Source organism: Mytilus californianus, unplaced genomic scaffold, assembly GCF_021869535.1.
Source record: "Mytilus californianus isolate M0D057914Y unplaced genomic scaffold, xbMytCali1.0.p SCAF_9, whole genome shotgun sequence".
NCBI classification, from domain to species: Eukaryota; Metazoa; Mollusca; class Bivalvia; order Mytilida; family Mytilidae; genus Mytilus; species Mytilus californianus.
In genome coordinates this window covers 63,021,640-63,046,841 of record NW_026262745.1, presented here as the reverse complement: position 1 = coordinate 63,046,841, position 25,202 = coordinate 63,021,640, and positions in this window count along the sequence as shown.

Genomic DNA, 25,202 nt, shown 5'->3' with positions numbered 1-25,202 from the left:
GATGCATTCAATTAAATGATGTGGCAGACAAGTTGGATCAAAATGTACATTTTTTCCAGACTTGTTGGAGATGAGGTTGTATATTGACTGTCTGCTGCTACAGCTCCAGCTATATTGGACGAAGCCAATTAAAAGACATTATATTAGTTACATTGAAGACTCCACGTTAGGAAGCCACTTGGATAAAGTTATAAAGGAAAGTTTAGGAAACAAAAAATAAATAAACTCGTCATAGATACCAGGCTTTACATGTTGTACGCCAGACACTCGCTTCGTCGTTTAAAGACCCATGAGTAACGCTCGAATAAAAAAAGTTACAAAGGTCAAATAAAGCAAAATTTAAGGAAATTCCGAAAGGATTTGCCAAATACAGCTTAGACAATCTATTCCTAGGATAGTAAATATTCAGTATTTCGAAATATTCTTGGTAAACAGTTGATTAATAATTATGACCATATCAATGTTAATTCATGTCAACAAAGAAGTGTTGACTTCTGGGCTGGTGATACCCTCTAGGAGGAAACATTAATAAAATAGAAGTTCGAAGAGTATATATATTAGACGTATTTTTCTATCATTTAAACAAAAAGCACAATAAGCAAAGTTTATGCCAAAGGTATAGGTATCTACAGAATGTAGGAGATCAGTGTTTATATCTGTAAAGGAATACAAATATATTATTTATTAATTTATAAATATATAACAAAAACAATGTAAGTACCGATAGCATAATATTCAAAGACCTTATTATATTATTACATTGATAACTATTCATAATATTGATAAGTTTACATGTATCATAATATACTAGTATTGAAGTGAAGATACGACATTACATATTATTTAAAACTAATTGGAAGAGCGTGCTTGTAAATTAAACTATTAATAAAAATAATTTGACTTGAACAATAAAAATATATATTACCTTGAATAACTGTAATGACGCCGGCAAAAGTAAAGCAATGAAATCTCTCATCATTCTTGTTGTGTATGCAAACCAAAGTAAGGAACGTTCATTGTATACCATTCTACTGAAGCGTTGATATAAATAAAAAAACAATGAACCAATAAATTCCGATATGACGTTTTAAAATTCAAAGGTACCTGATTCATTGAACACGGTTCCACTTACAAAAATGATTTAATTGGGCATATCTGTATATTGAAATTCGAGGAATGTTCAATTCCTGTTGTTTTTAGTTGGATTTTTTCGATAAAAATACTTTGGTACATGTTTCAGTGATAATTGCTCGCATCCATATGCCGTAGTGACAATAGATGAGATATGATTAACTTACTTTTCCAACCTTAACACACGGAAATGATTCAGACAACGGTTACTACGTCAGTAACATAACCACCTTAGTAAACTACTTAAAACAATTATTTTAGGGTATCACCATTACTAGATATATGTCATGTTGCTTACTTTTCTGACAGTATGATATTCTTCCTTCTTACACTTTATTCACTCTCTCATACTTTTTATAAATTATGACACTACCTACATGAAACAAAAAAATACTATAGTTGCATTGCATTCATTCATATCCGTGTGTATTTAAGATTTCTCTCAAAAATATGACAATAACTAATCAAAGATATTAGACTTATTATTTGATACGCCTGAGGTGCATTTAGTCTACAATCAGTGAGGCTCGAATTTAGTCTACAATCAGTGAGGCTCGAATTTAGTCTACAATCAGTGAGGCTCGAATTTAGTCAACAATCAGTGAGGCTCGAATTTAGTCTACAATCAGTGAGGCTCGAATTTAGTCTACAATCAGTGAGGCTCGAATTAAAACAGTTAGAAGGCTAAATCAAATACTTGAAGAAAAGTTGAACAGCATTAAATTTAAAAATTCCTCAAAGTTGCGACAAATTTGGCGAAAACGAACCTTATGTCAAATCGCCCAAAATACAAACATAAGAAGATGTGGTATGATTGCCAATGAGACAACTCTCCACAAGAGACCAACTGACATAGAAATTAACAATTATAGTTCACTCTGCGGCTTCAACAATGAGACAAAACACATACCGCATAGTCAGCTATTAAAGGCCCTGTTCACTTTACTTAAACATAAGCTTTGACACACAATGAACAATATGCTATGAATATATATTCAAACCTTGAAATAATTCATTCAAATCATGCCAAAAATGAAGTACTGTATACTGGGCAGATAGTATTTTCAGGTACGGATAGTCGACCAGCAGCTGAACCGGACTGATAGTAATACAATAGTTAGATCTAATTGACTTACGTACATCCATTGTTTTCAAAATAACATATTAGTGCGTTTTAAATAAAAGAAATTGAAAAGAAAACAATAATTTGTGTTTGAGAGCTTAAAACACAGAGTCAAATGCTTCAAAGGTCTGCTTTGTATCGCCTGTCTATGGAGTCTGCATCATCAAGGTATTACAATGATCAACAGATGTCCTTGATTCAGTTAGGTTTCCCAAATGAAGCAAAACTAAAATAGAAACCGAATCAAAGCTTGGACTAAATTTAGATAGAAACCAAGCAAGTGTGTTTGTACTTAATTTTATTCATGTAAAATTGAGAGGGATAAGAAATAAGAAAAAACATAACAACATGCTAGAAATTTTAATATGTTATTCATCAATTTATCTAAGGTAGACGTTCCTTTTAATGTACGCTCAATTAAATCTTAATAATGAAAAATTAGGATGAATTGCAAAGTTAATATTTAGTTACGTAATGTTGTACTTTTCATTTTGTAAAGAGATGAACTTATTTTGTTTTCTTTAATATTATACATTACTTATGAGGACTTCAAATTGATAAAAATATCTAATAAATTGCTTTTACGCAATCAAAGTTTGCTGTATATGGGAAAAATGTTTGTACTTCCCTTTTAAGTTCTAGATATACTTGCATGCTAATAGTTAAGCCTCTTTCAACTGATTTTTATAGTTTGTTCTTATGTTGTACTGTTACATCACTGTCCCAGGTTAGGGGGAGGATTGGGATCCCGCTAACATGTTTAACCCCGCCACATTCTGTATGTATGTGCCTGTCCCAAGTCATGAGCCTGTAATTCAGTGGTTGTCGTTTATTTATGTGTTACATATTTGTTTTTCCGTTCATTTTTTGTACATAAATTAATCCGTTAGTTTTCTCGTTTGAATTGTTTTACATTGTCTTTTCGGGGCCTTTTATAGCTGACTGTTCGGTATGGTCTTTGCTCATTGTTGAAGGCCGTACGGTGATCTATAGTTGTTAATTTCTGTGTCATTTGGTCTTTTGTGGAGAGTTGTCTCATTGGCAATCATACCACATCTTTTTCTTTTATATATATAATACCAACAAATTAGCTACTGGGCAAATTGTACCCTAAAGGTCGGATAGTTCACCAATAATGAACTAACAGAGTGTTTATAGACATACGGTGGAAAGATAACCTTACGGTTCTGAAATATTTTTTTCTGCGATGTTCAAGCCCATATGTTTGTTGGCCGAAAACGTTCGAGAGAATAAGTCTCTATTGGCCTTAATAGACCAGACAAATGAAACAACTTTGCATGACAGCATTCAGGAAGTATCTGCATATTGAGAGTATGGATATATTTTGGTAATATGATATTTCATACCTTGCGTTCCTATCCTATTTCTCTGGAATCTGTGCATTATAAAACAGTATATGAACATGATCAAGATTTGGCTGTTATGAAATGTTTGTCCCTAATTGAATTCAATATGCCTGCTATACCATTTTTTTACACTCTATCAATAACCATCACCTAACAAGTATTACCATGGAAATTTTACTTGTCATTGGCAAAACGTTGAATGCCATAATTCGAGCTGGAGCCTCTTGGCCTTCACGTGTGTTCAGACAAACATTTATCATATATATATTTGCCGTTTTATTAAGACGAAATACTGAACCCAAGAATGCCAAAATTACAAATATCCTACTTTTGAACCGGACAGAAACCAAACAATATAGTAATATTGAGATGTGGTATGATTGCCTTTGTGACCAATATCGACCATTGATCAATTGATGTAGAGGTTAACAACTATAGATAACCGTACAGCCTTCAACAATGAGCAAACCAATACACTATAGCAATCTATAAGAGCCCTTAACATGACAAAATTGCTCATATGTTTGGCCGTACGGTGACATATAGTTGCTTAAAACAAAGTGATATGGACTCTATTGATAGAATATACCGATAAATATTTGGTACTAGTTTCTCTAGAACGGAGCGTACTGTTCATTGAAAATAGATAATTCACTAAAAAACCCGTCATAATTTACAAACTTTCTAACATAAACATCAGCAAAGGGAAGAAGGCACATTTTTTTAAGATGATATAACGATATAAATAAGAACATTTAATCTATACAATGCATGACATCTTTATAGAAATTAAATGAACCATTCATGTTATTGGCAAACTATTAATGTGTTTTTCTCTATAACAAATTTCAGTTTGTCACTATCATAACTACAAGTATGTGATCAGTAAGTGGCACAAATGAGAAACAGTTATATCATTTGCAACAAAAAAAGTGTGAAAACTCAAATAAAGAAGAAATGTTGAATTAAGGTAGACAGGATTTTTTAATTTTATGCGCCTACTGTGCAAGGTAGTTGTGCAATTATATCGTAAGTCATGCTTATTGTTGTAATTTGTAATTACAAGTAGTTTTTAACTTTATAAATTATCGATTATTTAAATATATTAACGGAGAGTATTTTAAGTCTAAACTGCAATTTTGAAACTTTATGAAGTTTATACATTTGTATTATTACAATTTTTATTGTTGCAAATGCACATCCGTTTTTGAAAAGGATCATGGTCTTGCTGATGAAGAGACATCACAGGATAATTCATAATAATCCAACATGTGGACTACTATTCAAGAAAACTGTAACCAGATAGTTTCATAAATCCACGTCAATCTATTCATAATTGTCCCACTAACAATCATACCGTATTGCCTTATTTTAAAAATATAAGGGTATTGTGTTATCTCGTTGAATTAGTGAATTTCATTTAAACGTTTCAAGAAGAGTCGTGGAAAGTACACAATACAATTATGATTTTGTAGTGATTAAACAAAGCCCATGGATGCCCTTTCGGAAAAAATGTTCAGCACCTTTAAAGTTATTCAATCAAGGTATCGATGCTGAGGTAATGTATTACTAGTATCTTAATAATGGAACGTAATATTCATAGAAAATAGAAAATTCACTACAAATCCCTTCATAATGTACTAGCTTTAAAACATTTACACCAGCAAAGGAAAAGCCTATGTTGTAGAAACACAGATGAAATAATCTAACAATCAGTTCATGTAATTTATAAAAGGCATGACATCTTTATAGAAATAACATGTTTCGTACATATCATTGGGAAACTATCAATATTTGTTTCTTTAAAAAATCGAGTTTGGCACTATCTGGGAAGTCCGGTTTGTGTTACTGATATATTTGTACTCTGACTACCAACTAGATTTCAAATCTTATGGGAGTCTTTGGTCTAAAATTGGCTTATATCATATTTATCTACTACATACTGACAGAAAACATCTCAAGTTATTAAGACAGATTTGTTGAAATTTTATAACATTTTATAATTTTATAAAATTCATATAGTACATATAGTACACATATACTGCATTGTCGCTGGGTAATTTCTATCAGTCTGTTTGCAAACTACTTTCAAATATACTAATGTACTCATTGGCAATCAAACCACCTCTTCTTATTTTCATATAAACACAGCTTTTTGTTTTTAAAAATAAAATTTATTTAGAAAATTGTAAAGAAATTAATTTAAAATTCTTTACAATTGTTTATATCTGGCGTACATAATTGTAATTCAGGTATCTATAATAAGTTTATTTAGTCTGAATGACAGCATGTGGTAGATGTTCTTTTAATTTTCTTTTAGGCTTAACAGTTTGACAGTTAACTGATGCATGTTTCGACCATACATAGCATGCGAAGCGTAACAGTTTACGACATCTAATGAGATCGAAAATATACATTAGATACTGTGCAATTTTTATGATTCTCAGTATGAAAAGTTCTGTAGAGCAGATAATCTTGAATTTGAAACACATTAAAAAATTCTGGACTTGCTAGCAAAAGAAGTAACCAAAGTAAGGTGGTCATCACGAATATTTCGAAATGATATCTAAACACAATTCAATTAATTATAGAGTGAATTGATAGAACTATCCGAAAACAGTCTTAAATTTATAAATGTTTGATTTCAATTTACATATTATTTATGAAGTCAATTATATTTTGAATATACCATGCTAACATATCTACGACTTCAATGATTAATGTCTTATGTTGTTTCTGAACTTTCTGTTAATTTTACATGGATATTTTGAGGAATTGGACTCCTAATAATATTTCTCATATATTCACGTCTATCAAAGTTATACATAAACCTATTGGGACTAAAATAGACAAATCGTCGTATGAATCTTTAAATGTGCTATGTCCACTTTTGTAAAAAACAAAAATATGTTTATATTTGAAATCAATGTGCAATGGTCTATCTCCAATAACAACGATAAAACGATATTTCTACATTCTACTAGTTTTGTCAGAACTTTACTAGTTGAACTTATTTTTATAGTGTTGTATCTCCACTGTTTTCCAGATAGTTTGCTCTAGAACAATCGTTATCAAAATCATTCAGTTACTAAAACTATGCTTTATTTTGTTTTGCATAAAATAAACTCAATCTATTGGTAATCCTGGGCAAAACAATCATTACAGAATTGGGAATATTACAGAATTCAAAATTCCAAAGTATATCTCCAACATGTCCAATACAAATATGAAAAATTATGTCTAAAAGAACATTCTTGGTATTGTAGTGGTCTCTCTCTAGAAGAATGGAAACTTTATGTATTTAAGGATCTTGTTTATTCTAAACCAATTGAAAAAAAAGAGTTGCTCTTCAACATCATAAATTCGATTGCTGCAAAACTTTCTCTGTCTCTGGCAAATATTTATAATATTGCGCTTTTAAACTTCATATTTAATTTTCTAACATTTAGACAAATTTGGTTTACATTATTATAACACCACATGACGAAATACATCTTCCTCCTTTAATAAACTTCCGGATCGTCTTAAAAATACTTGCATTCGTATGGAAACTAAAATACTTTACACGTTTAAGCAGGCAATAGCGTTGAAAAGTATACATATAAAGGGAGAACGTCTTACGTTGAGCTGTTAAAATTTAGCAAAAGTATGTTAGTGTTCAAGACCTATTATAGTTTCAACTGAACATGTGAATGCTGTTTGATTTTAACATTTTACAGCACAATATTTTGGTATTCTTTGAAATATTCTTTCGTTACATTTAAAGGTAGATTAACTGTATACCGCCATCTTGGATTGTGAAATAGCAGTTCACAGTATGTTTAGTCCTTTGTTTAAATCTGCAAATTTGAGACAGATTGGCAATTAATGGATTAGACTGTTTATTGGAATCAAGAAAAATAAGTGATTTATTGCATTAATCAGACTAATTTATCAAATACATAACATTTGTGTTTGTTTGAATCAAATTGTCAACTTTGCCATTTAAGGGGAGATAACTCAAATAGCAAAATTTTTATAAAGGAAATTTTCAGTTTTTATTGTAGCAAGAAAACAAGGTCGGTGACACCAATTTTTATTTTTATTTTCTTAACGCACATTTTAAAACCTATCTTTTCATATTTTATTTTAAAATTCTATCTCATTGATTTCGTTTTATTCATAGAAAAAGTGTTTTTTCATGAACAATCTATGCAAATTTGGGCAATTTTGCAAGACTTGTAGCTTGAAAAATAGCACGGTGCCCCATAGTTTTTATTATATTATGGAAAAATCAACATTCTGGCAAAGTATAAGAAAATTCTATTTGAGGAAATATATACCAATGATCCATTTTAAGAACTGTATAACCTGCTTATATTGTAACTTAGTAATCATATGTCAATTTGCATGAACATTTAATTAATGAGTGAATACTTCCTAGTTTAATTCGCTTACGGGATTTAGGCAGTGTTTCCACCCTTTCTTACTTAGACGAGTAATGTTTCTATCTAAGTTAGCACAATAGTATTATTCAGTAAAATTGGAGGTAGAAAGTAGAATAACAAACATACCAAGCGAAATTCAAAACGAAAAGTCCTTTATAAAATTGTAAAATGGCAAAATCAAAAGCTCAAACACATCAAACGAATGGAAAACAACTGTCATATTTTTGACTTGGTACAGTCATTTCATTATGTAGAAAATGGTGGATTAAACCTGGTTTCATAGCTAGCTTAACCATCTATCACTTGTATGACAGTCGCATATAATTCCATTATATTGACAACAATGTGTGAGCAAAACAAACAGACATAATAGGTAAAAATGTCATAAATTGGGTTACAGGTAGTTGTAATTAATATCTTAAAACGATAATTAATAAAACCTAAGAAAAGAAGTGATCATAAACAGGAATCATTTTTGAAAGGGTTGGATAACATAAATCTACTTTCATGAATGTGTTTAATTGAATTTTTATTATTTGCTGTTACAATGCCACCCAAACGTTGTATATGAAAAATTTGCAAGTACAGTATCATTGGTGATGTTTTATTGGATTTTTATTGATAAAAAGAATGCAGTTTAGCATACTTGGTTAAAAATTAATTCGCAAAACATGCAAAATGTGAAGGAGCCTCTAATTCAGTGGTTGTCGTTTGTTTTGTACCTAAATCTCGCAGTTTATTTTTCTCGTTTGAATTGTTTTGTGCTTGTCTCATTGGTGCCTTTTATAGCTTGATATGTGGTATGGGTTTTCCTCATTGTTGAAGACCCTAATGTAACCTATAGTTGCTAACTTCGTTATTTTGAATTCAGGTGGATAATTTGGAATTTGCAATCATACAACATCTTCTTATTTTTATATTTACAATGCACCGCTCAAAAGAATACTGACGAAAAGGGTGCTTTACTACAATTTCATTTTTTAGACAATGATTCAAGAAGTAAAATATACAGAATGTTTCAACTTTGATTAGTTTCTTTCTTTTGGCTAATGGCTTTAGATTAAATTTCATTTTAAAGCATCTAAATTTGAAATTTAGTATATATATGTAAACTTGTATGTTTACAATATTTAACGTAGCGTAGGAGTTAACGGCGTTTTTCTCATAATGACTTCAAACCTCCATAAGCCTGGAAATGTAATGACGGGTCACATTTATGCACTTTAGATATTATCGAGTAACGAAAAAGAGCGTTAGAATTATTTGTGTTATGTTAGACTACGAAACAATCACTATTTAAAAAATTTAAGGCGTTCAGAACTACCAAATAGATAGATGTATTTTAAAAGATTTGCGATACTTCTTACGAACGCCGTCGAAACATATCGAGATTTTAAATCTGAAATTCAAATCACGAGATCATAATTAAAAGATATAAGAAACAGGTAAATCAATTACAACACAAAAGGGGGGAAGTATTACCTAGCAGACATATCAAATTTAGTGTGAAATTATTACTTATCAGCTGATAGCTCAAATAGCAACAAAATCAAAGATGTAACTGGATAGAAACCAAGCAAGGTAGTTGAACCCTATTTCATTCATGTTGAATTGATAGGGATAAAAAGTAAGAAAACTAAAAAAGACGGTTTGAGTTCTAATTCATAATTTGTAGTTAGAAGCTTACATTACCTTTTGATGTAAGGTCGATAAGTTATAATTTATGAAAATTATGATAGTAAAGTGTTTAAATATGTTTTACGTAATTTTGTCCTTTTTATTTTGAAAAAGACCTATTTTGATCTCTTTAATATTATGCAATAATTATGAATATATAAATGAAACATATTTTAGGTAGATATAACACATTAACGCAATGAAAGATGTAAATAAGGGAAATTTCTGTACTTTACACTTAACCTCTCCCGATTGCCTGTGACAAACGATGAAATATGTAACAGATTTAATTGTTCAGTCGTAAATTAAAACACAACTGACTCCTTCTTCCAAAACACTCAAACATTTTTGAAAAAGATACATACTGCATTTTTTAAGAAATAGTCCAAGTTACCAAAACCATGTATAATTTAAGATCAGAACGTGCAAAGGAAAATGTTAATGTGATCACGTTCTGATCTTAAATTAAGTTTGGTCTTTTATATTTCTAATATTGACCTTATGTGGAGTCTGATTTACATATATTGTAATCAAATTTCAAATTTTGATACCTTATCTACAATTTCGAATTTCAAATTGCTTATTGTTTTATTAAACTTCAAATGTCCAAATTAAAGTTAGTGATATATAATTTTAAACTCAATACATTTCTTTTCGTTACAATGCATAATGATTACTTTTATGTGTAGTAATTTGCACGGGTGGATTCACCCGTGAATTTTAAGCGGGAATTTAAATCATTCGATGGTTTGCATTCAACCATTCAACGTTTAAAATTAAATTACTGCTAAGGTCTTTTTCGTTCCCTATTGTTAATTTTCATTTTTTGGACGGTGATGTTCCTTTGGCACCATCTTACGGTGTTTATATATCACAACTCGTTCTCTGTACCCTTGTCTGTTGTGACGTTTTGGATTTTAATGAACGTAATCTATATATTACTGGTAAATTATTAAGTCAGGGATTTCGTTACCACAAATTACTTAATACCTTTACTAAAGTCTTCCATAGATATAAAGATTTTGTTTTGAAGTTTGGTTGTACCTGTAGAAACCTTATTTCAAACGGGAAAGCACATACTCATTTTTCGGAGATGTTGTTTACCGAGCCCGGAAATTTAGAAACGATCCGGGTAAACTTATCGATTCTTTAAATATACTTATTCTAAAAGGTTACCAATTCAACACTGATATTTTAGTCTTAGATGCATGCTTTGAACAAGCTGTCAGTTACTACGAGTACTCTCAGATCTGTGTCTTTTTGTTGTTGGTTTAAAAGTACACGTCCACGTCCACTCTTTTGTTAGATGTATTTCTATTTGTATCCATCTGACGAGTTAAGCCTTTTTCAACTGATTTTTATAGTTTGTTCTTATGTTGTATTGTTACACCACTGTCCCAGGTTAGGGGGAGGGTTGGTGCCTTCAAATGAGTTTAACCCCGCTACATTCTGTATGTGCCTGTCCCAAGTCAGGAGCCTGTAATTCAGTGGTTGTCTTTTGTTGCTGTGTAACATTTTTGTTTTCCGTTCATTGTTTTGTACATAAATAAGGCCGTTGGTTTTCTCGTTTGAATTGTTATACATTTTGTCATTTCAGGGCCTTTTAAAGCTGACTGTGCAATACGGGCTTTGCTCATTGTTGAAGGCCGTACGGTGACCTATAGTTGTTAATTTCTGTGTCATTTGGTCTCTTTTGGAGAGATGTCTCATTGGCAATCATAGCACATCTTTTTTTTTATATGAATAAATTTCTTTTCGTTACAAGGCATAATGATTAACGTTATGCGTAGAAATTTGCACGGATGGATTTACCCGTACATTCTAAGCGGGAATTTAAATCATTCGACGGTTTGCATTCAATCAGTCTAGACGTTTCAAATGAAATTACTGCTAAGGTCTGTTTGACTTTTGTTTTTGTTTTATTGTTTTATGTGTACTGTCTTTCACACGTATACGACTATTTCTATAGAATTGTACAATTCAATTGATGCACATGAACACTGCCCAATGTACAGTGTTTATTCATTTTTGTTAATTCATATAGTTGTGAATTGATTCTTATATTTTGTTATTGTATTTTTTAGATTGTGCATGCTGTTGATCATACTTCTAGTGTTTCGACTGTATTATTAAATGACTGGATGCTGCAAACCTACATCTCATAGAATATATGTGTTTTGTATCATTGAACTTTGTATAGAAAAGAAATGCTTTATGTTCGGTTAAACCCTTGAAAAAGAACATAAGACTTTTATATGTTGAATATTCTTGCATCCTAATACCAACAAATTAGCTACTAGGCAAATTTTACCTTAAAGGTCTGATAGTTCAACTGCAATGAACTAACACAGTGGTTATAGACTTACGTTGTAAAGATTACCTTGCGGTTTTGAAATAATATTTTTCGGTATGTTCGAGCCCAAATGTTTGGAGGCCGAAAAGTTCGAGAGAAAAGGCATTATGCATCGACTTGTATGATAGCTTTCGAGCAGCATCCTCATATTGAGAATTATATGTTATTCGTGATTTTCACACGGGATTTCGGCTCGTATTTATTTGTCAGTGTTTTACAGAATCTAAAGAACTATGGGTAATTTTATTGTTTGTACCCCAAAATGAAAGTAACGTTACGTCATTGGTTGAGTTTCCATTGTTTAGGACGTTTCTAACCAATCACGACGTTTTGGTGTACGCTTTTGAAAATTTTACCCAGAATGAATTAAATTCTGAAACGGCGATTGGACGTGTTTCCATTTGAATTACCTCCCGTTGATCACAATACATAAAAACAACATTTTATAAATTTTTATTTTTTGTAACATAATAACATTAAATTTTCGAAAATTGATATTTTCGGCAACAAGATACATTGTAGCTAGTATAGATTTATTCAAAACTGCTGAACATATGCACAAGTAAAAATCAAATAACATGTCAAATGTATGTTTTCATTGAAAACGTGATTGAATATTGAATTATATGGTGAAATATGTTTAATTTGCCGACTTTGATTTACATGTTTTACATGGTTCTTGATTTGTTATTTTTGTAATATACCTATATGAGTAGCTACAATTGTGTGTTTTGAAAACAAATACATAATAATGTTTTGTTTCCTTCCTAAGTTAAATTTATTAATGTTAACTTGTTCCTGGAATCATGTTTCCTTTGTCGCCTAAAAAATAACTTCTCTACGTTTGGATACTTTTAACGACGCATCCCGCCAAACTCCAAATGCAGTTCAAAAATACAAAAATAAAGTAATTCTGATGTAAACCCATATTTGTTCTCAGTTTCATTTGAAAACGACAAAACATTTCTTTGTAACGCATTCGTTGATAATTTTTCCGATGATTTTTGTTTTTCCGATTATCAGTTCTCTGATTTGATTCCGTTATCACTACTGCATCATATAAAAAAACCTGGTTACAACAGGACATTAAACGGTCATTCTTGCGCTAAAGGTTAGCTTCACTGAAACTGTATCGTTTTTCATTAAGTAATGGATTGATCTATTATTCCGGTCTGTTCTGTAACATGGAAGTGTCCGATGCTCAATAAACTCATCATAGATACCAGGATTCAAATTTTGAACGCCAGACGCACGTTTCTTCTTCAAAAGACTCTTCAGTGACGCTCGAATCAAAATAGTTAAAAATGACAAATAAATAACGAAGTTGGATAGCACTGAGGACCCAAATTTCCTCGTAGAAAATCCAAAAGTGAAATTTAAATTAAAGAACAAAAAAAGTAAAGTGAAAAGCCTTCGTATGTGACACATAATTAACTTAGTACAGATCATGTTATATTTTGAAGTAGAACAACTGTCGTCGACGATAAAATAGCTTGCTTTAACCAAATCCCTTCAGCAGAAATAAAAAAAAGGTATCATAATAAAGAATCTTCATGTCCTTTAGATAATGCTGTTGAAAAAAAAACGAAGTGCATGTACATGCTGACATGTAGAAGGACGTTAATTTTCGGCAGTGTACCTTTTCCTAACACAATATATATATATATTTGTTTAACTCTGAACATCAACTTTCATTTGATAAAAAGATTATTGAATAATTAGTAACTGATACATAAATATTAAAAAATTGGAATCTCTTTTTCAATTTACAGTTTTTGTCCGATTTATACATGGGCTCATATTTGAAAATGATATAACAAACAAGGGAAAACTTAGTATGTAGCTTGACATTTATTTATATATTTATCATGGCAGTTTTATTGCGTCTTTAATAAATCATTTTACTGATTTCCATATAAACATTCAAAATCGTTGCTTTCTCTCTGTGTCGATTGTGTTGTATCTTTGAACCTTGTAAAGCCTTGGTTAAAATTTTCGCCGTTTAGTAAAAACACATGAGTTGCAAGTACATAGCTGTTATTAACACATTTATGTATTCATCCAGCAAAATAACAGAAAATAAAGACATTTCACAAATTCAAAGACTTCCTTTTCTCTCGCACATTAGAAACATTGTAATTGAATACATTTACAATGTTTTGGAAATGTTTTTCCTACAAGTTTGAAGCAAAATCTAATCAACATTAGCTCAGAACATTTCTTTTTGTAATACGACTACTCTATTTTTAGTCAGTGTAGGGTGTAACTGGCGGCATAGACGACTTTTCGAAATGTCTATGGGAGTCCAAATCCTCCTTAAATGTTCATATATAAGTAAACAGAAGAACAGAATCAACAATAGACATTCATATTAAAACTCCAAGAAGTTGTAGGATATGTTTGCATGGTAAATAAAATACAAATTATTTCATTAATTTAAGCCTATTTAAAGTTATATTTTAATCGAAAGTAAATCAAACCTTTACAACTTTATAGACGTTTTAATATAGTTCCGTCTATTCACTCTAATTTTTATGCAATTAAGTTTAATTGTCGTTGCGAAGTATTTATTGTGTGAAGAAAGTACAATGTATAGCACTTCAATTAGGCTTCATGCTATTGTTTGGCATGTACATACATAGCAAGGTAATTTAACGTTTTTATTTGCAGTAAAATTTATTTGTACCTTCTAAATAAAGGCAACAGTAGTAAACCGCTGTTCGAAACTCATAAATCGATAGAGATAAAAACAAATCCGGGTTACAAACTAAAACTGAGGGAAACGCATCAAATATAAGAGGAGAACAAACAATTGACAAACAAGTGTTTATTGTGTTTAAAATTCCAAAAAAAAAGCTCTATAGAGATTTCGTGGTAAGATTCATTAAAATAGCATCATAAACTACATGTACCGTATCGAATGCATAATATACGAGACGTCATTCTGTAAACTAGCTCTTAGACTGTTACGCTTCATATGCTAGTTTAGTAATGAAGTGCATCATTAGATTATGTTAATCTGTGAAGACAAATTTAAAAAAAACTTTACACGCTTTCATTGAGACACATTTCATACAAACTTCAAAAGGAGTGTAAATTTTCAGACAAAACAAAACAATTACTGTTTGTGTCGTTGTTTATAAATAAACTCATCATAGAAACCAGATTAAAATTGTGTACTCCAGACGCGCGTTTCATTTACAAAAGACTCAACAGTGACGCTCTGATAAAAAAAGTTAAAAAGGCCAGACAAAGAACGAAGCTGAAGAGCATCGAAGACTCAATACTCCGAGAGGTTTTGCCAATACAGCAAATGTACTCTATTCCTGGGGTAGATTAGCTCAAATTGGCACATTTTAAATTTGGGTTTAATAGGCTGTTACAAATTACTAAGCACAAAAGAAATAGATTTTGTAATTCATAAATAAATGCGTTCGTTAATCAAGAAATGGCCATCGAATACTCCAAATATGCTGATGTACAAAAAGACCCATTACGTATTCATTCATACAGATATGTTATAATAACTTCACTGGATGACATCCTTCAGTATATACTTGATAATTATGCAATGAAATATTTTTGGACAAGGTACGACCATAAGCCTGTAAATCTATGAAATTACCTGCTATATTTTTTATATTTGTAGCAGATTCAGATTATTTAATTATTCAGATATGTTAATAATCTTATATGTATCATTAGATTGCAAAAATTTTCAATTAATAATTCAAGTTATGCATTGGGTATCTTGCATTAAACTTACATGAATAGTACATTTCTAAACCAAAATAATGTTGTCACCTGAATACACAAATAATGTTACATATAAGCTATTTTATAGTATTTGGGTATACAATAATAATACTTTCGGGAATTAAGAAGAAAAACTGTATACGAAAAACCTCTAGAATAAAGGTAACCAGTCAGTTATATAGTGAGAATGCTAACAAATAACAAGATTCGCATAAAATGCTGCTCAGTAAATGTTGTATAACAGACAACCACCATTACCCAACCTATCCGAAAACAACAGGTATACCAACATTGATAAACAAAGACGATGATGACAGCATGCATAAAATACATCTTCTTTTGCAAAAACTTATTATAAAATCTTTTCACAATGATGTTACACTACCATTGATCAGACATTGTCATGACGGGTCACATATATCGAAAATGAAAGAACGCATATATTAAATTGTTTGGATTCTATCAAACCCCAAGCATTGTTAAGTTTTCAAGATTATTTTTATTGATTTTATCTTTCAATATGCTACATGTGTCGTTATAATAATTTCTTGGCCTATCTTTTAAGGGGCATCAGCTGTCAAGTTCAAGTTCACCGATTTGATTCAAATTCTAATATTTGATTTATAACATACTTAAACGTCTATCCAAATTATAAAAAGTCTAAAATAAACAATTTATGATGCATGGACTCGATAATATGTATCAGCATTTCTTGTGTATTTTAGTCTAGCCGCCATCTAATTAATCATCGATGTGATTTCCAAAGACTGACGACGGTCATTTTACCTGATATAAACATAAATATGGATATAGATAGATAGCGGACAAGTGCAATTGGATTTCTCTGGGTCTGTTTGATTTCATATTATAGTTTAAAAACAATATGTTAATCATCGTTTTTACCTGTATAAGAATGAGCTTTTGTGGATTAAATCAGTCAACCAAATGGTTTACCCTTGTTTCACTTTCAATGTTAACATTTTTTTTCCTTTCAATAGCTGAACACGCCTACTTTATGCGTAATCCATCTCTAGCTGAGGAGTAAAATAGAAGGTCACATGAATACGGATTCAAGGAGGTCGAATCATTCACTTGCAGGTGAATAATGCATCAGCTATGTTTCTTAGCTTATTTGGACAAAATTGACCAAAATGGCTGCTAAAAGCGAATTATTATGATTTCATTATTTCTCTTTCATTAAAGATTGAACAAAAAAATCATATTTTATTTTTTTCTTTAATCTCGTAGCTAATGCCCCTTTAAATAAGTGGAGCAAGATCTGCATGCCCTTTCAGAGCACCTGAGGTAACCCCAAGGAAACTTGTCTTTTCAACTGTTTTTCGTTTTTGTTTTTGTCATGGCGTTGTCAATTTCTCTCGACGTATGAGTTTTGAATGTCCCCTTTGAATTTTTTTACTCTTTTTTGTCTTTGACTTGTATAACGTTATTTCTATAATAATACTACATTGCTAATTGAATTTGAAAATGACAAAGTATTATGATCCTCCGAAATAAAATAGAATATATTGGGTTTTTTTAAACTTTACAATCGATCAAATTACATAAACGTAAGAATCAATATTGTAAGCAAATCGGCAGTAGTAAACGGGTAATTTTGGAAAGGCCTTTTGACAATTGTTAAGCACACTGTACTTTTGTCAGGATGTCTGTGCGTGATGTTTCGTCCAACGTAGTACATATGGATGACAAGTGATGTCCATTTTATATATTGTGTTTAATGTTATAATGCATAAGTTGTAAAAAGTAAAAAAAAAAATCAAATATATCGAACTCCAAGAAAAACGGAAAGTCCCTTATCAAATAGCAAAATCAAATGCTCAAACACATCAAACGAATAGAAAACAACTGTCATATTCCTGACTTGGTACAGGAATTTCCATATGTAGAAAATGGTGGATTAAACCGGGTTTTATAGCTAGCTAAACCTAAACGTATATAATATGTATTTCTATATAAAATATCAGACGTCGATTCAATGTTATATGCATTGGAATGGCTCGTTCGAGAAATGTGGTGGAAGTGAACATATGTTTTTTTAACTTTAACAGCACGATTATTGCTCTGTTAACGAAACGGTGATGATGAAGTTGGGAAAAAATGTCGGGAAACACTACTAAAAGAGGTTATCAACATCATTATCATGGCGCCCATTTCATAAAAAGGGGGCCATAAACAGTTCATAATAATCCTTTCTAATCTTGATTTCCATGGTAGGTTCAGCCAGTTACGGGCATGTTCACGAATTTTCAAACAATGGCCTGATTTCATTGACGAATGTCTTGCACAGCGCTTTTTTACACTTATTGCTTAATTGTATCAAATGTAATTGAATAAAAAAATATTAACCAGTCTTGAAATCTCGATATCATTCAATCTTATGAAGCATCACGCACGCATATGTCCATTGTATTCAAGAATGCATCTAATAGATATCAACAGATTCCAATGCAGACTTGTTGACTCATCGTGTTCAATAGCAAGATGTGAAACGTTAATCTGCTTCTTGGTATTTCAATAAGATATATGACACTAACTCAACGATGTCAAAAAGTAAATTTCCTTTCTTTTCTCAAAAATCTTAATATTCTATTTGTCTATCATTTTGTGTTGTAAAGAAGGAAAAGTTCAAAAAAAAAGGCTTCACTTAATTTCAGTTCTTTGTGAATAAGCTAACAAACTTATTTTTTTACCATATAACAGATGATATTGACTAAAGAGTATCACTGAATGCTGTTTTCAAATTGATTTCTGATAGTGATACAGATCTCGGAAAAAATCCTCCTTGTACGACTTTGCCCCCTGCAGAGCTATAGAAAAACAGTACATCAACGGGTGTTACTCGGACACTTTTTAGACGATACACTGACACTTTTAGTTGTTACACGGATACTTTTTTATGAATAGAATCACTCGTGCATGATCAGTGAGTTCATGGGCACTTTAAATTTCAATTAGATTTGAACTTTTTGTTTCACCGACATATTTCCTGTCTTTTTTATTAAAATACTTACGTTGGTATCAATAACAATAATTTTTTTTCAAACAATTCCAGTATATTACTATTCATATTAGTACACGAAGGGATTGACCATTTAACTTCACAATGGGGGTTATGGTATTTTCCTAAAACAATATTCTGATCCCCAATTTTATGAGAAAAAATATATTGTGGTCAAGCAGATGACAAAATAATGTTCTGATCCCTGATTTTCCGAATACCTTATATAATAATGCTAATTTCGAAAAAAAAATATTTGGATGATAGCGTTGAAAAACTAAATAATTTTCTTACTCAGAAAAAAACATACACCCCTTTTGAAGCTAAATGGTCGGTCCGTAAATGTATTTTTTTCAATATATATGGACATGGGTTGTTGTCTCTTTGACACACTCCCCATTTCTATTCTCAATTTTATGAATAGTATTCTGGACCATGCTGAAGGTAAAGAAATGAAGGTATCGACGTTTATATTTCAATAAAATAGACAAGAAATATAATAATTATATAAAAAAAATCAAATCTAATCAAAAGATAAAATCCCTATCAACTCACCAATGCACGATTGATCCCATAAATAAAAGTGTCCGTGTAATACGTGTTCAAATAAGCAGCAAACTTGAAGAAAATCATTCAACTTATGTCACCAATTTTGGACGGTAAGCTGCGATTGGATCATATTGTGACACGTGTTTAATCCTAATCAACACTATCAGAGACATATAAAAACCTATAAGCATGAAATTTTTTTAAAAATCCAAAATATATGCGTATATATATCTAATAACAAGAAACAATCCATTTTTTCATAACATTTCATTCACTTATGAAATAGGAAATTCATTCTTTTGATACATTTATATTGTTATCGAATTCATATATATTGAATTCATATATTTGGGAGCAAACGTACGATTTTTATTATTTTTTTAAGGGGGGATGGGGGGATGTAAAGGCACATCCTGTTTTTTTCCAACAAAAAAGGATCAAGTCTGTTTATTTCAAATTTATTTTAACCCCCACTTTTCCGTTTTTCCCCCAATAAAAAAACAAATGTTAGCATGCTTACCTCGGAAATCTTTTTCATACATTACTTACTTGCGAAGTTGCATTTTAAAAAGTCTCAAATCTGTACGACATTCATCTTTTACTTGACATGGTTTTATTTTATAAAATTATTAGATTCTTGAATTTCTTGAGAGAAGAAAAACTCTCGGATGAAGGGAAATGAAAAAAAGTTTGTTTAAACTGTAATTTACATTAACTGCATGGTATATGGCCATTTAAGTTTCTAATCTCTTTCATTTTGCTACCTCTTCTAAATGCAAAATGTACTACTTCTTTCTAGAAACGTCGTACAAGTCAGATACAAAACAAAGGTAACAAAAAACAGGCCGGAAACAAACTGTCGTATAGTTTTTCTGCACTTGTAGTCAGGTCAAGGTCCTCGGCTATCGCCTCGGACCTTCACCTGACTACTCGTTCAGAAAAACTATCCGAAAATAGTTGTTACCGGCCTGTTTCTTTGTTACCTTTGTATTGTATCTAATACTTACCTTGAAGGGTGGATAGGAATAACGTTCAATTAGAAACTTTAATCTTATTCTTGACGGAGTGCGTTTTGTAATTCAAGTATTGTTTAACTTCGTCCGAAGCGACAGACTTTGCTGCCACTGAAGGTGCAACATAAATCTGTTGTGGTTTTGTATTTACTTATTATAAGTTGAACTTAAGTATGGCGCTTTAAAATTCAGCATTCAACAGGATTAATTTCACCATTTACTGTTGTGAACGCATTTATCGGATTGGTTCGCAAATTTAAGGTATACTCATTAGTATTTCGAACAACTTCATCCTAATTAAATGCGCTAACAAACGAAAACAACACTTTATAAATGTCATGCGTCCGAAGGGCTTTTCTGGATTTACCTTCATTTGGAACGCTCAAAGCCGAATATTTGAAAGCCAAACTTGTATCAGAACCGACAAAATTGAAGAGCTACATGACCAAAGAGGACCTTTAATAAAAGTCAAATCCATCGCAGATCAACTTTGCCTGAGGAGTTAAAACCTTATTTTCTAAACAATTCAAAAATTTATAAACGGACAATTTACCAAAGGTTTGTTATAAATTATGTCAGTACCGAAGTATTGATAGTCTTTCAGCAGAGATATCGATCCAGTGCTAATGTAAATAAATAATGAAAACACCACTTTATAAATTTCATGCGTCCAAAGCGACACTAAGATTGCACCGAGAATATGTTCATTAAAATCGTCATATATTTTTTTTTCATTTTAATGTTATAAAGAGATACAATCGGTACAACGTTTCGTTTGAACAATTAATCAGTTTTGCAAAAAATGTGTCCTTTTCGATTTGTTTTCAGCGTCATAATTGACATATAGAAGTGTAACAATACTTGTAAAAATAGCCATTCTGTTTTGAGGTTAAAAAAAAAAAGTACAAACATCATCATCGCTGCAACGAGAAAGAAACAAAGTAAAAAAGAACAAGCAAAACCTTCGATTAAAACAAGAAAGGAAACAATTACAAAAAATATGCTACAAAACACTTCGCAATAACGGTAGAATCCTGGCAAAAATTCGGGGGAACCGGTATTCGGAGAGGCAAGAGACTCCTATTCAAATAGTGTCATCCATCGTGTTGCCAATGGCAAGTATAATTCCGAAGGTAATACACGGTAGGTGACGCATTATGTAAGGGGAAAGGATTGTAATTACAACATGTTGAATGCATATTTTGGACAGATATGTCATAGCAGCCAAATTTTGATAGCGGTCGTTAACTTTTGAATCCAACAGTTTGTTTTATATTACAACTGTTTCCTTGGAAGATTCAATCTATTTAAAGGAAAATTGACAGTAAACACCAGGTGTGTAATATCGTAAAAACAATGATATATTCATATACTCAACATGCAGTTGCTGCCAAAATGCTCTCAGATAGCATAAGTCAGTTCTAGTAAGACATTTGGAGGTTTTATGGTGTAAAACGCTTAATGTTTTTGGCTTTCCAAACTTTGATGTCAATCATGCTAGGAAAATGTTATTTCAGAATCAGTAGGTAATCTTATACTCGGTTTGTCTATAACCACTATGTAAATTAATTGATGATGAAATATCCGACCTTGAAGATATAAACTTTCAGTAGCCAATTTGTTGTAATTTATGCAAGGAATATCTAGGTTTAGGATTCGGAGTTACAATTTTAATCACTTCAAATTCCATAAGAAAAAAAATAAAAGTCCAAATGCTAGATTTAATATCACGATTTGAATTTAAACATCCATGATTTATATAACTTAAACTCAATATAGTTCGATATTCGAAATGACGTCCAGTTGACGAAACCATACGCCCTGACATGGAATTTTTTTGTTTAACTAATTTATACACACTGAATACAAAAGCCTCAATTAATGCAATGAACTTTTCAACTTATTATTGCTTGTGGTTTTGTCCTTTCGTTTCGATGATTCTACTTTGTTTCACAGTTCTACGGTTCATTTGTTGTCAACGATTTAATTGTTATAATTGTCGATAGCCTGAGCTTGTATATCAACCACCAAACTTCAGTTTTTGTATGTCAATGTATTTTAGAAGCTATAAGATATGTTTAAAGGACAAGGTTCAATTTTAGATAAATAATGCCTTGAATATTATCTGTATCATATAAAAAAAAGATCACACTTTGGTTCTTTAATGGATCCAATTAAACAATTCCTAATGATGAGTCCATTAAAAGCTGCAAAGTGAGCACATTTTAGAGATGTTGTCAAAATACGTTGATAATATGCATTACTTGGCATAAAAACTTAAGAAAACTCGAAACAATTTCAACCCTTTTTTGTGGTTAAATGTACATGACAATATCTTAAATTGATATGTCCGAGTACAATTATGTTAGTAAAACCAGTTACTTAATTATGATAGTGCTAAAAAGAATTAAAAAAATACCGAATTTCAAGGCAAAAGGGGAGGTCCATCAAAATTGAAAAACAAAATCAAAAATCTATCAATCAACGAAACGAGTGAAAAACAAATTGGTTCATGTAATTTCTGAATTGAACCTGTTTGAACCTGATAAACTCGGATTTGTTTTAGAGGAACAAACATTGAAGGTTTGCCAATAATATGAACATTTTGTTTTCTATAAAGATGTAACGCATGTTATAAATCAAATGAATTGATTTGATAACGTTATATCATTTTATTTATATAACACGGCCTTTTGTCCTTTGCAAGTGTTTATGTTTAAAAGTTTTACGTTATGACGGGCTTTGTGAAGAGTTTTCAATTTTCAATATTTGAACTGTACGCTCAATCATTCAGAAACTTGAACGTTGCTAGAAAACTTTTCCCTAGAGAACATGCTCAATTCAATATAAAAATACGAAGATGTGGTATGATTGCCAATGAGACAACTCTCCACAAGAGACTAAATTACACAGAAATTAACAATTATAGGTCACCGTACAGCCTTCAACATTGAGTAAAACCCATACTGCATAGTCAGCTATAAAAGACCCCGAAATGACAAATGTAAAACCTTTCAAACGAGAAAACTAACGGCCTGATTAATGTATATTATAATGAACGAAAAACAAAAATGATATACAGCAACAAATGACAACCACTGAATTACAGGGTCTTGACTTGGGACAGGCACATACAGAATGTGGCGGGGTTAAACCAGTTTGAAGGCGCGCCAACCCTCCCCTAACCTGGACAGTGGTGTAATCCCTACATATATTCATTTTGTATTATCTATCCAACAGAATGCATATTACTTGGATTTAAGCAACTATAGGTCACTAAAAGGTCCACAACAATGAGCAAAATCAATACCGCATTGTCAGCTATAACAGGCCCCGACATTACAAAACGAAAAACAAGTCAAACGAACAAACCGATTTCCTGATTAATGCCAAAACACAAAATAATTTAAAAAAAAACATTAACAAACTCCAACCACTGATTTAAGAATTAGTACGTTCCTGAATTTTTCAGCAAATAAATAATCTGTTAACATTTAAGAAAACAAATGTTATTTACATGTTCATGTGACAATTTTAAGACACAACACAAACTGTATGTCATCTTTCGTCAAAATCATTCGGGATGAGTTATAGTACAGACTTTTTTTATCAAAAGTAATTATATACTTAATTTGAATATAAAAACAAAATATTAAGTAATATAATAATGAATAGTATTATGCAATATTGCATAGATCAAAACAGATACCAACTAATATTAATACAGATATGAAATTTTACAACCTATTAACTATAAAAAGAATTTATAGTTTAACATCAAATATTAATGTATTCTATTTCGGATAATTGCCTTATATTGGTTTTAATTTCTCATCTGTTCAAATATATAAATTACAAACAAATTTAGATATACGCTTGTCCCAAATCAGGAACCTGTAAATCAGTGATAGTTTTTTGTTGGTGTATATCATATTTGGGGTTACCCTTGTCAATTTTGTTTTTCGCCACCTCTTTCGCCAAAAAAAATATATTTTTCGCCATTTTAATTCTTTTTTTTTTCGCCAACTTAGTCAAACATATTTTCCGTTTACAATTTTCCTTCTCTCTAAAAAAATACAAAAATTCAATTTGCCACATTGTTGTCCATTATAGTTCTACATATTTATTTTTCAATCTACATTGTAAAAAAATAAACATTCAATAATAACAAGCATTTAATCATTAAAGGATACTGTAAAAGAGCAACAAAGATCATGAAATCATCAGATTTGACTTCTGGGAACACGGGATTCATCTATTTAACTAGGTTTATCGGATACTTCCCGTTAAGTACAGGATAAAGTCAGAGATTTTGTTTACTTTGGAATATTTTACTTCATAACAACAGTTTTCCTTTCCGGACCATCGTTTAATGTAAAAGACGTAAAAAGTGTATTTCAAACACGTGCGTCGCTATCCAAAGCTGTCACTGATATATCATCACATTGTACCTTTTCACCTATTTTCCTTTGTGAATTCTTGGAAGATTCCCTAGTCTAATTCATTCAATATTTAATTTCCTTCGGATCAGTGGGCATGATTTGTTTCCGCTATTATTCCTCTTTTTAAGCAGTAGGCACTTGATATTCGACGCCTGTCGGCAGAACGAATCAATTTTACAAGTCGTGTCGTCGTATTTTGATCCTTAAATGACGGAAGTATTGTATGGGCGACAACTCTAATTCCGCGCCAAATCCGGTTCCCTAAAAAAATGTCCTGATTGTAATTTTACAGCACGATAAGGTACGAGAGTACATATGCAAACTTCAAAAAAGATATTTCTTTCA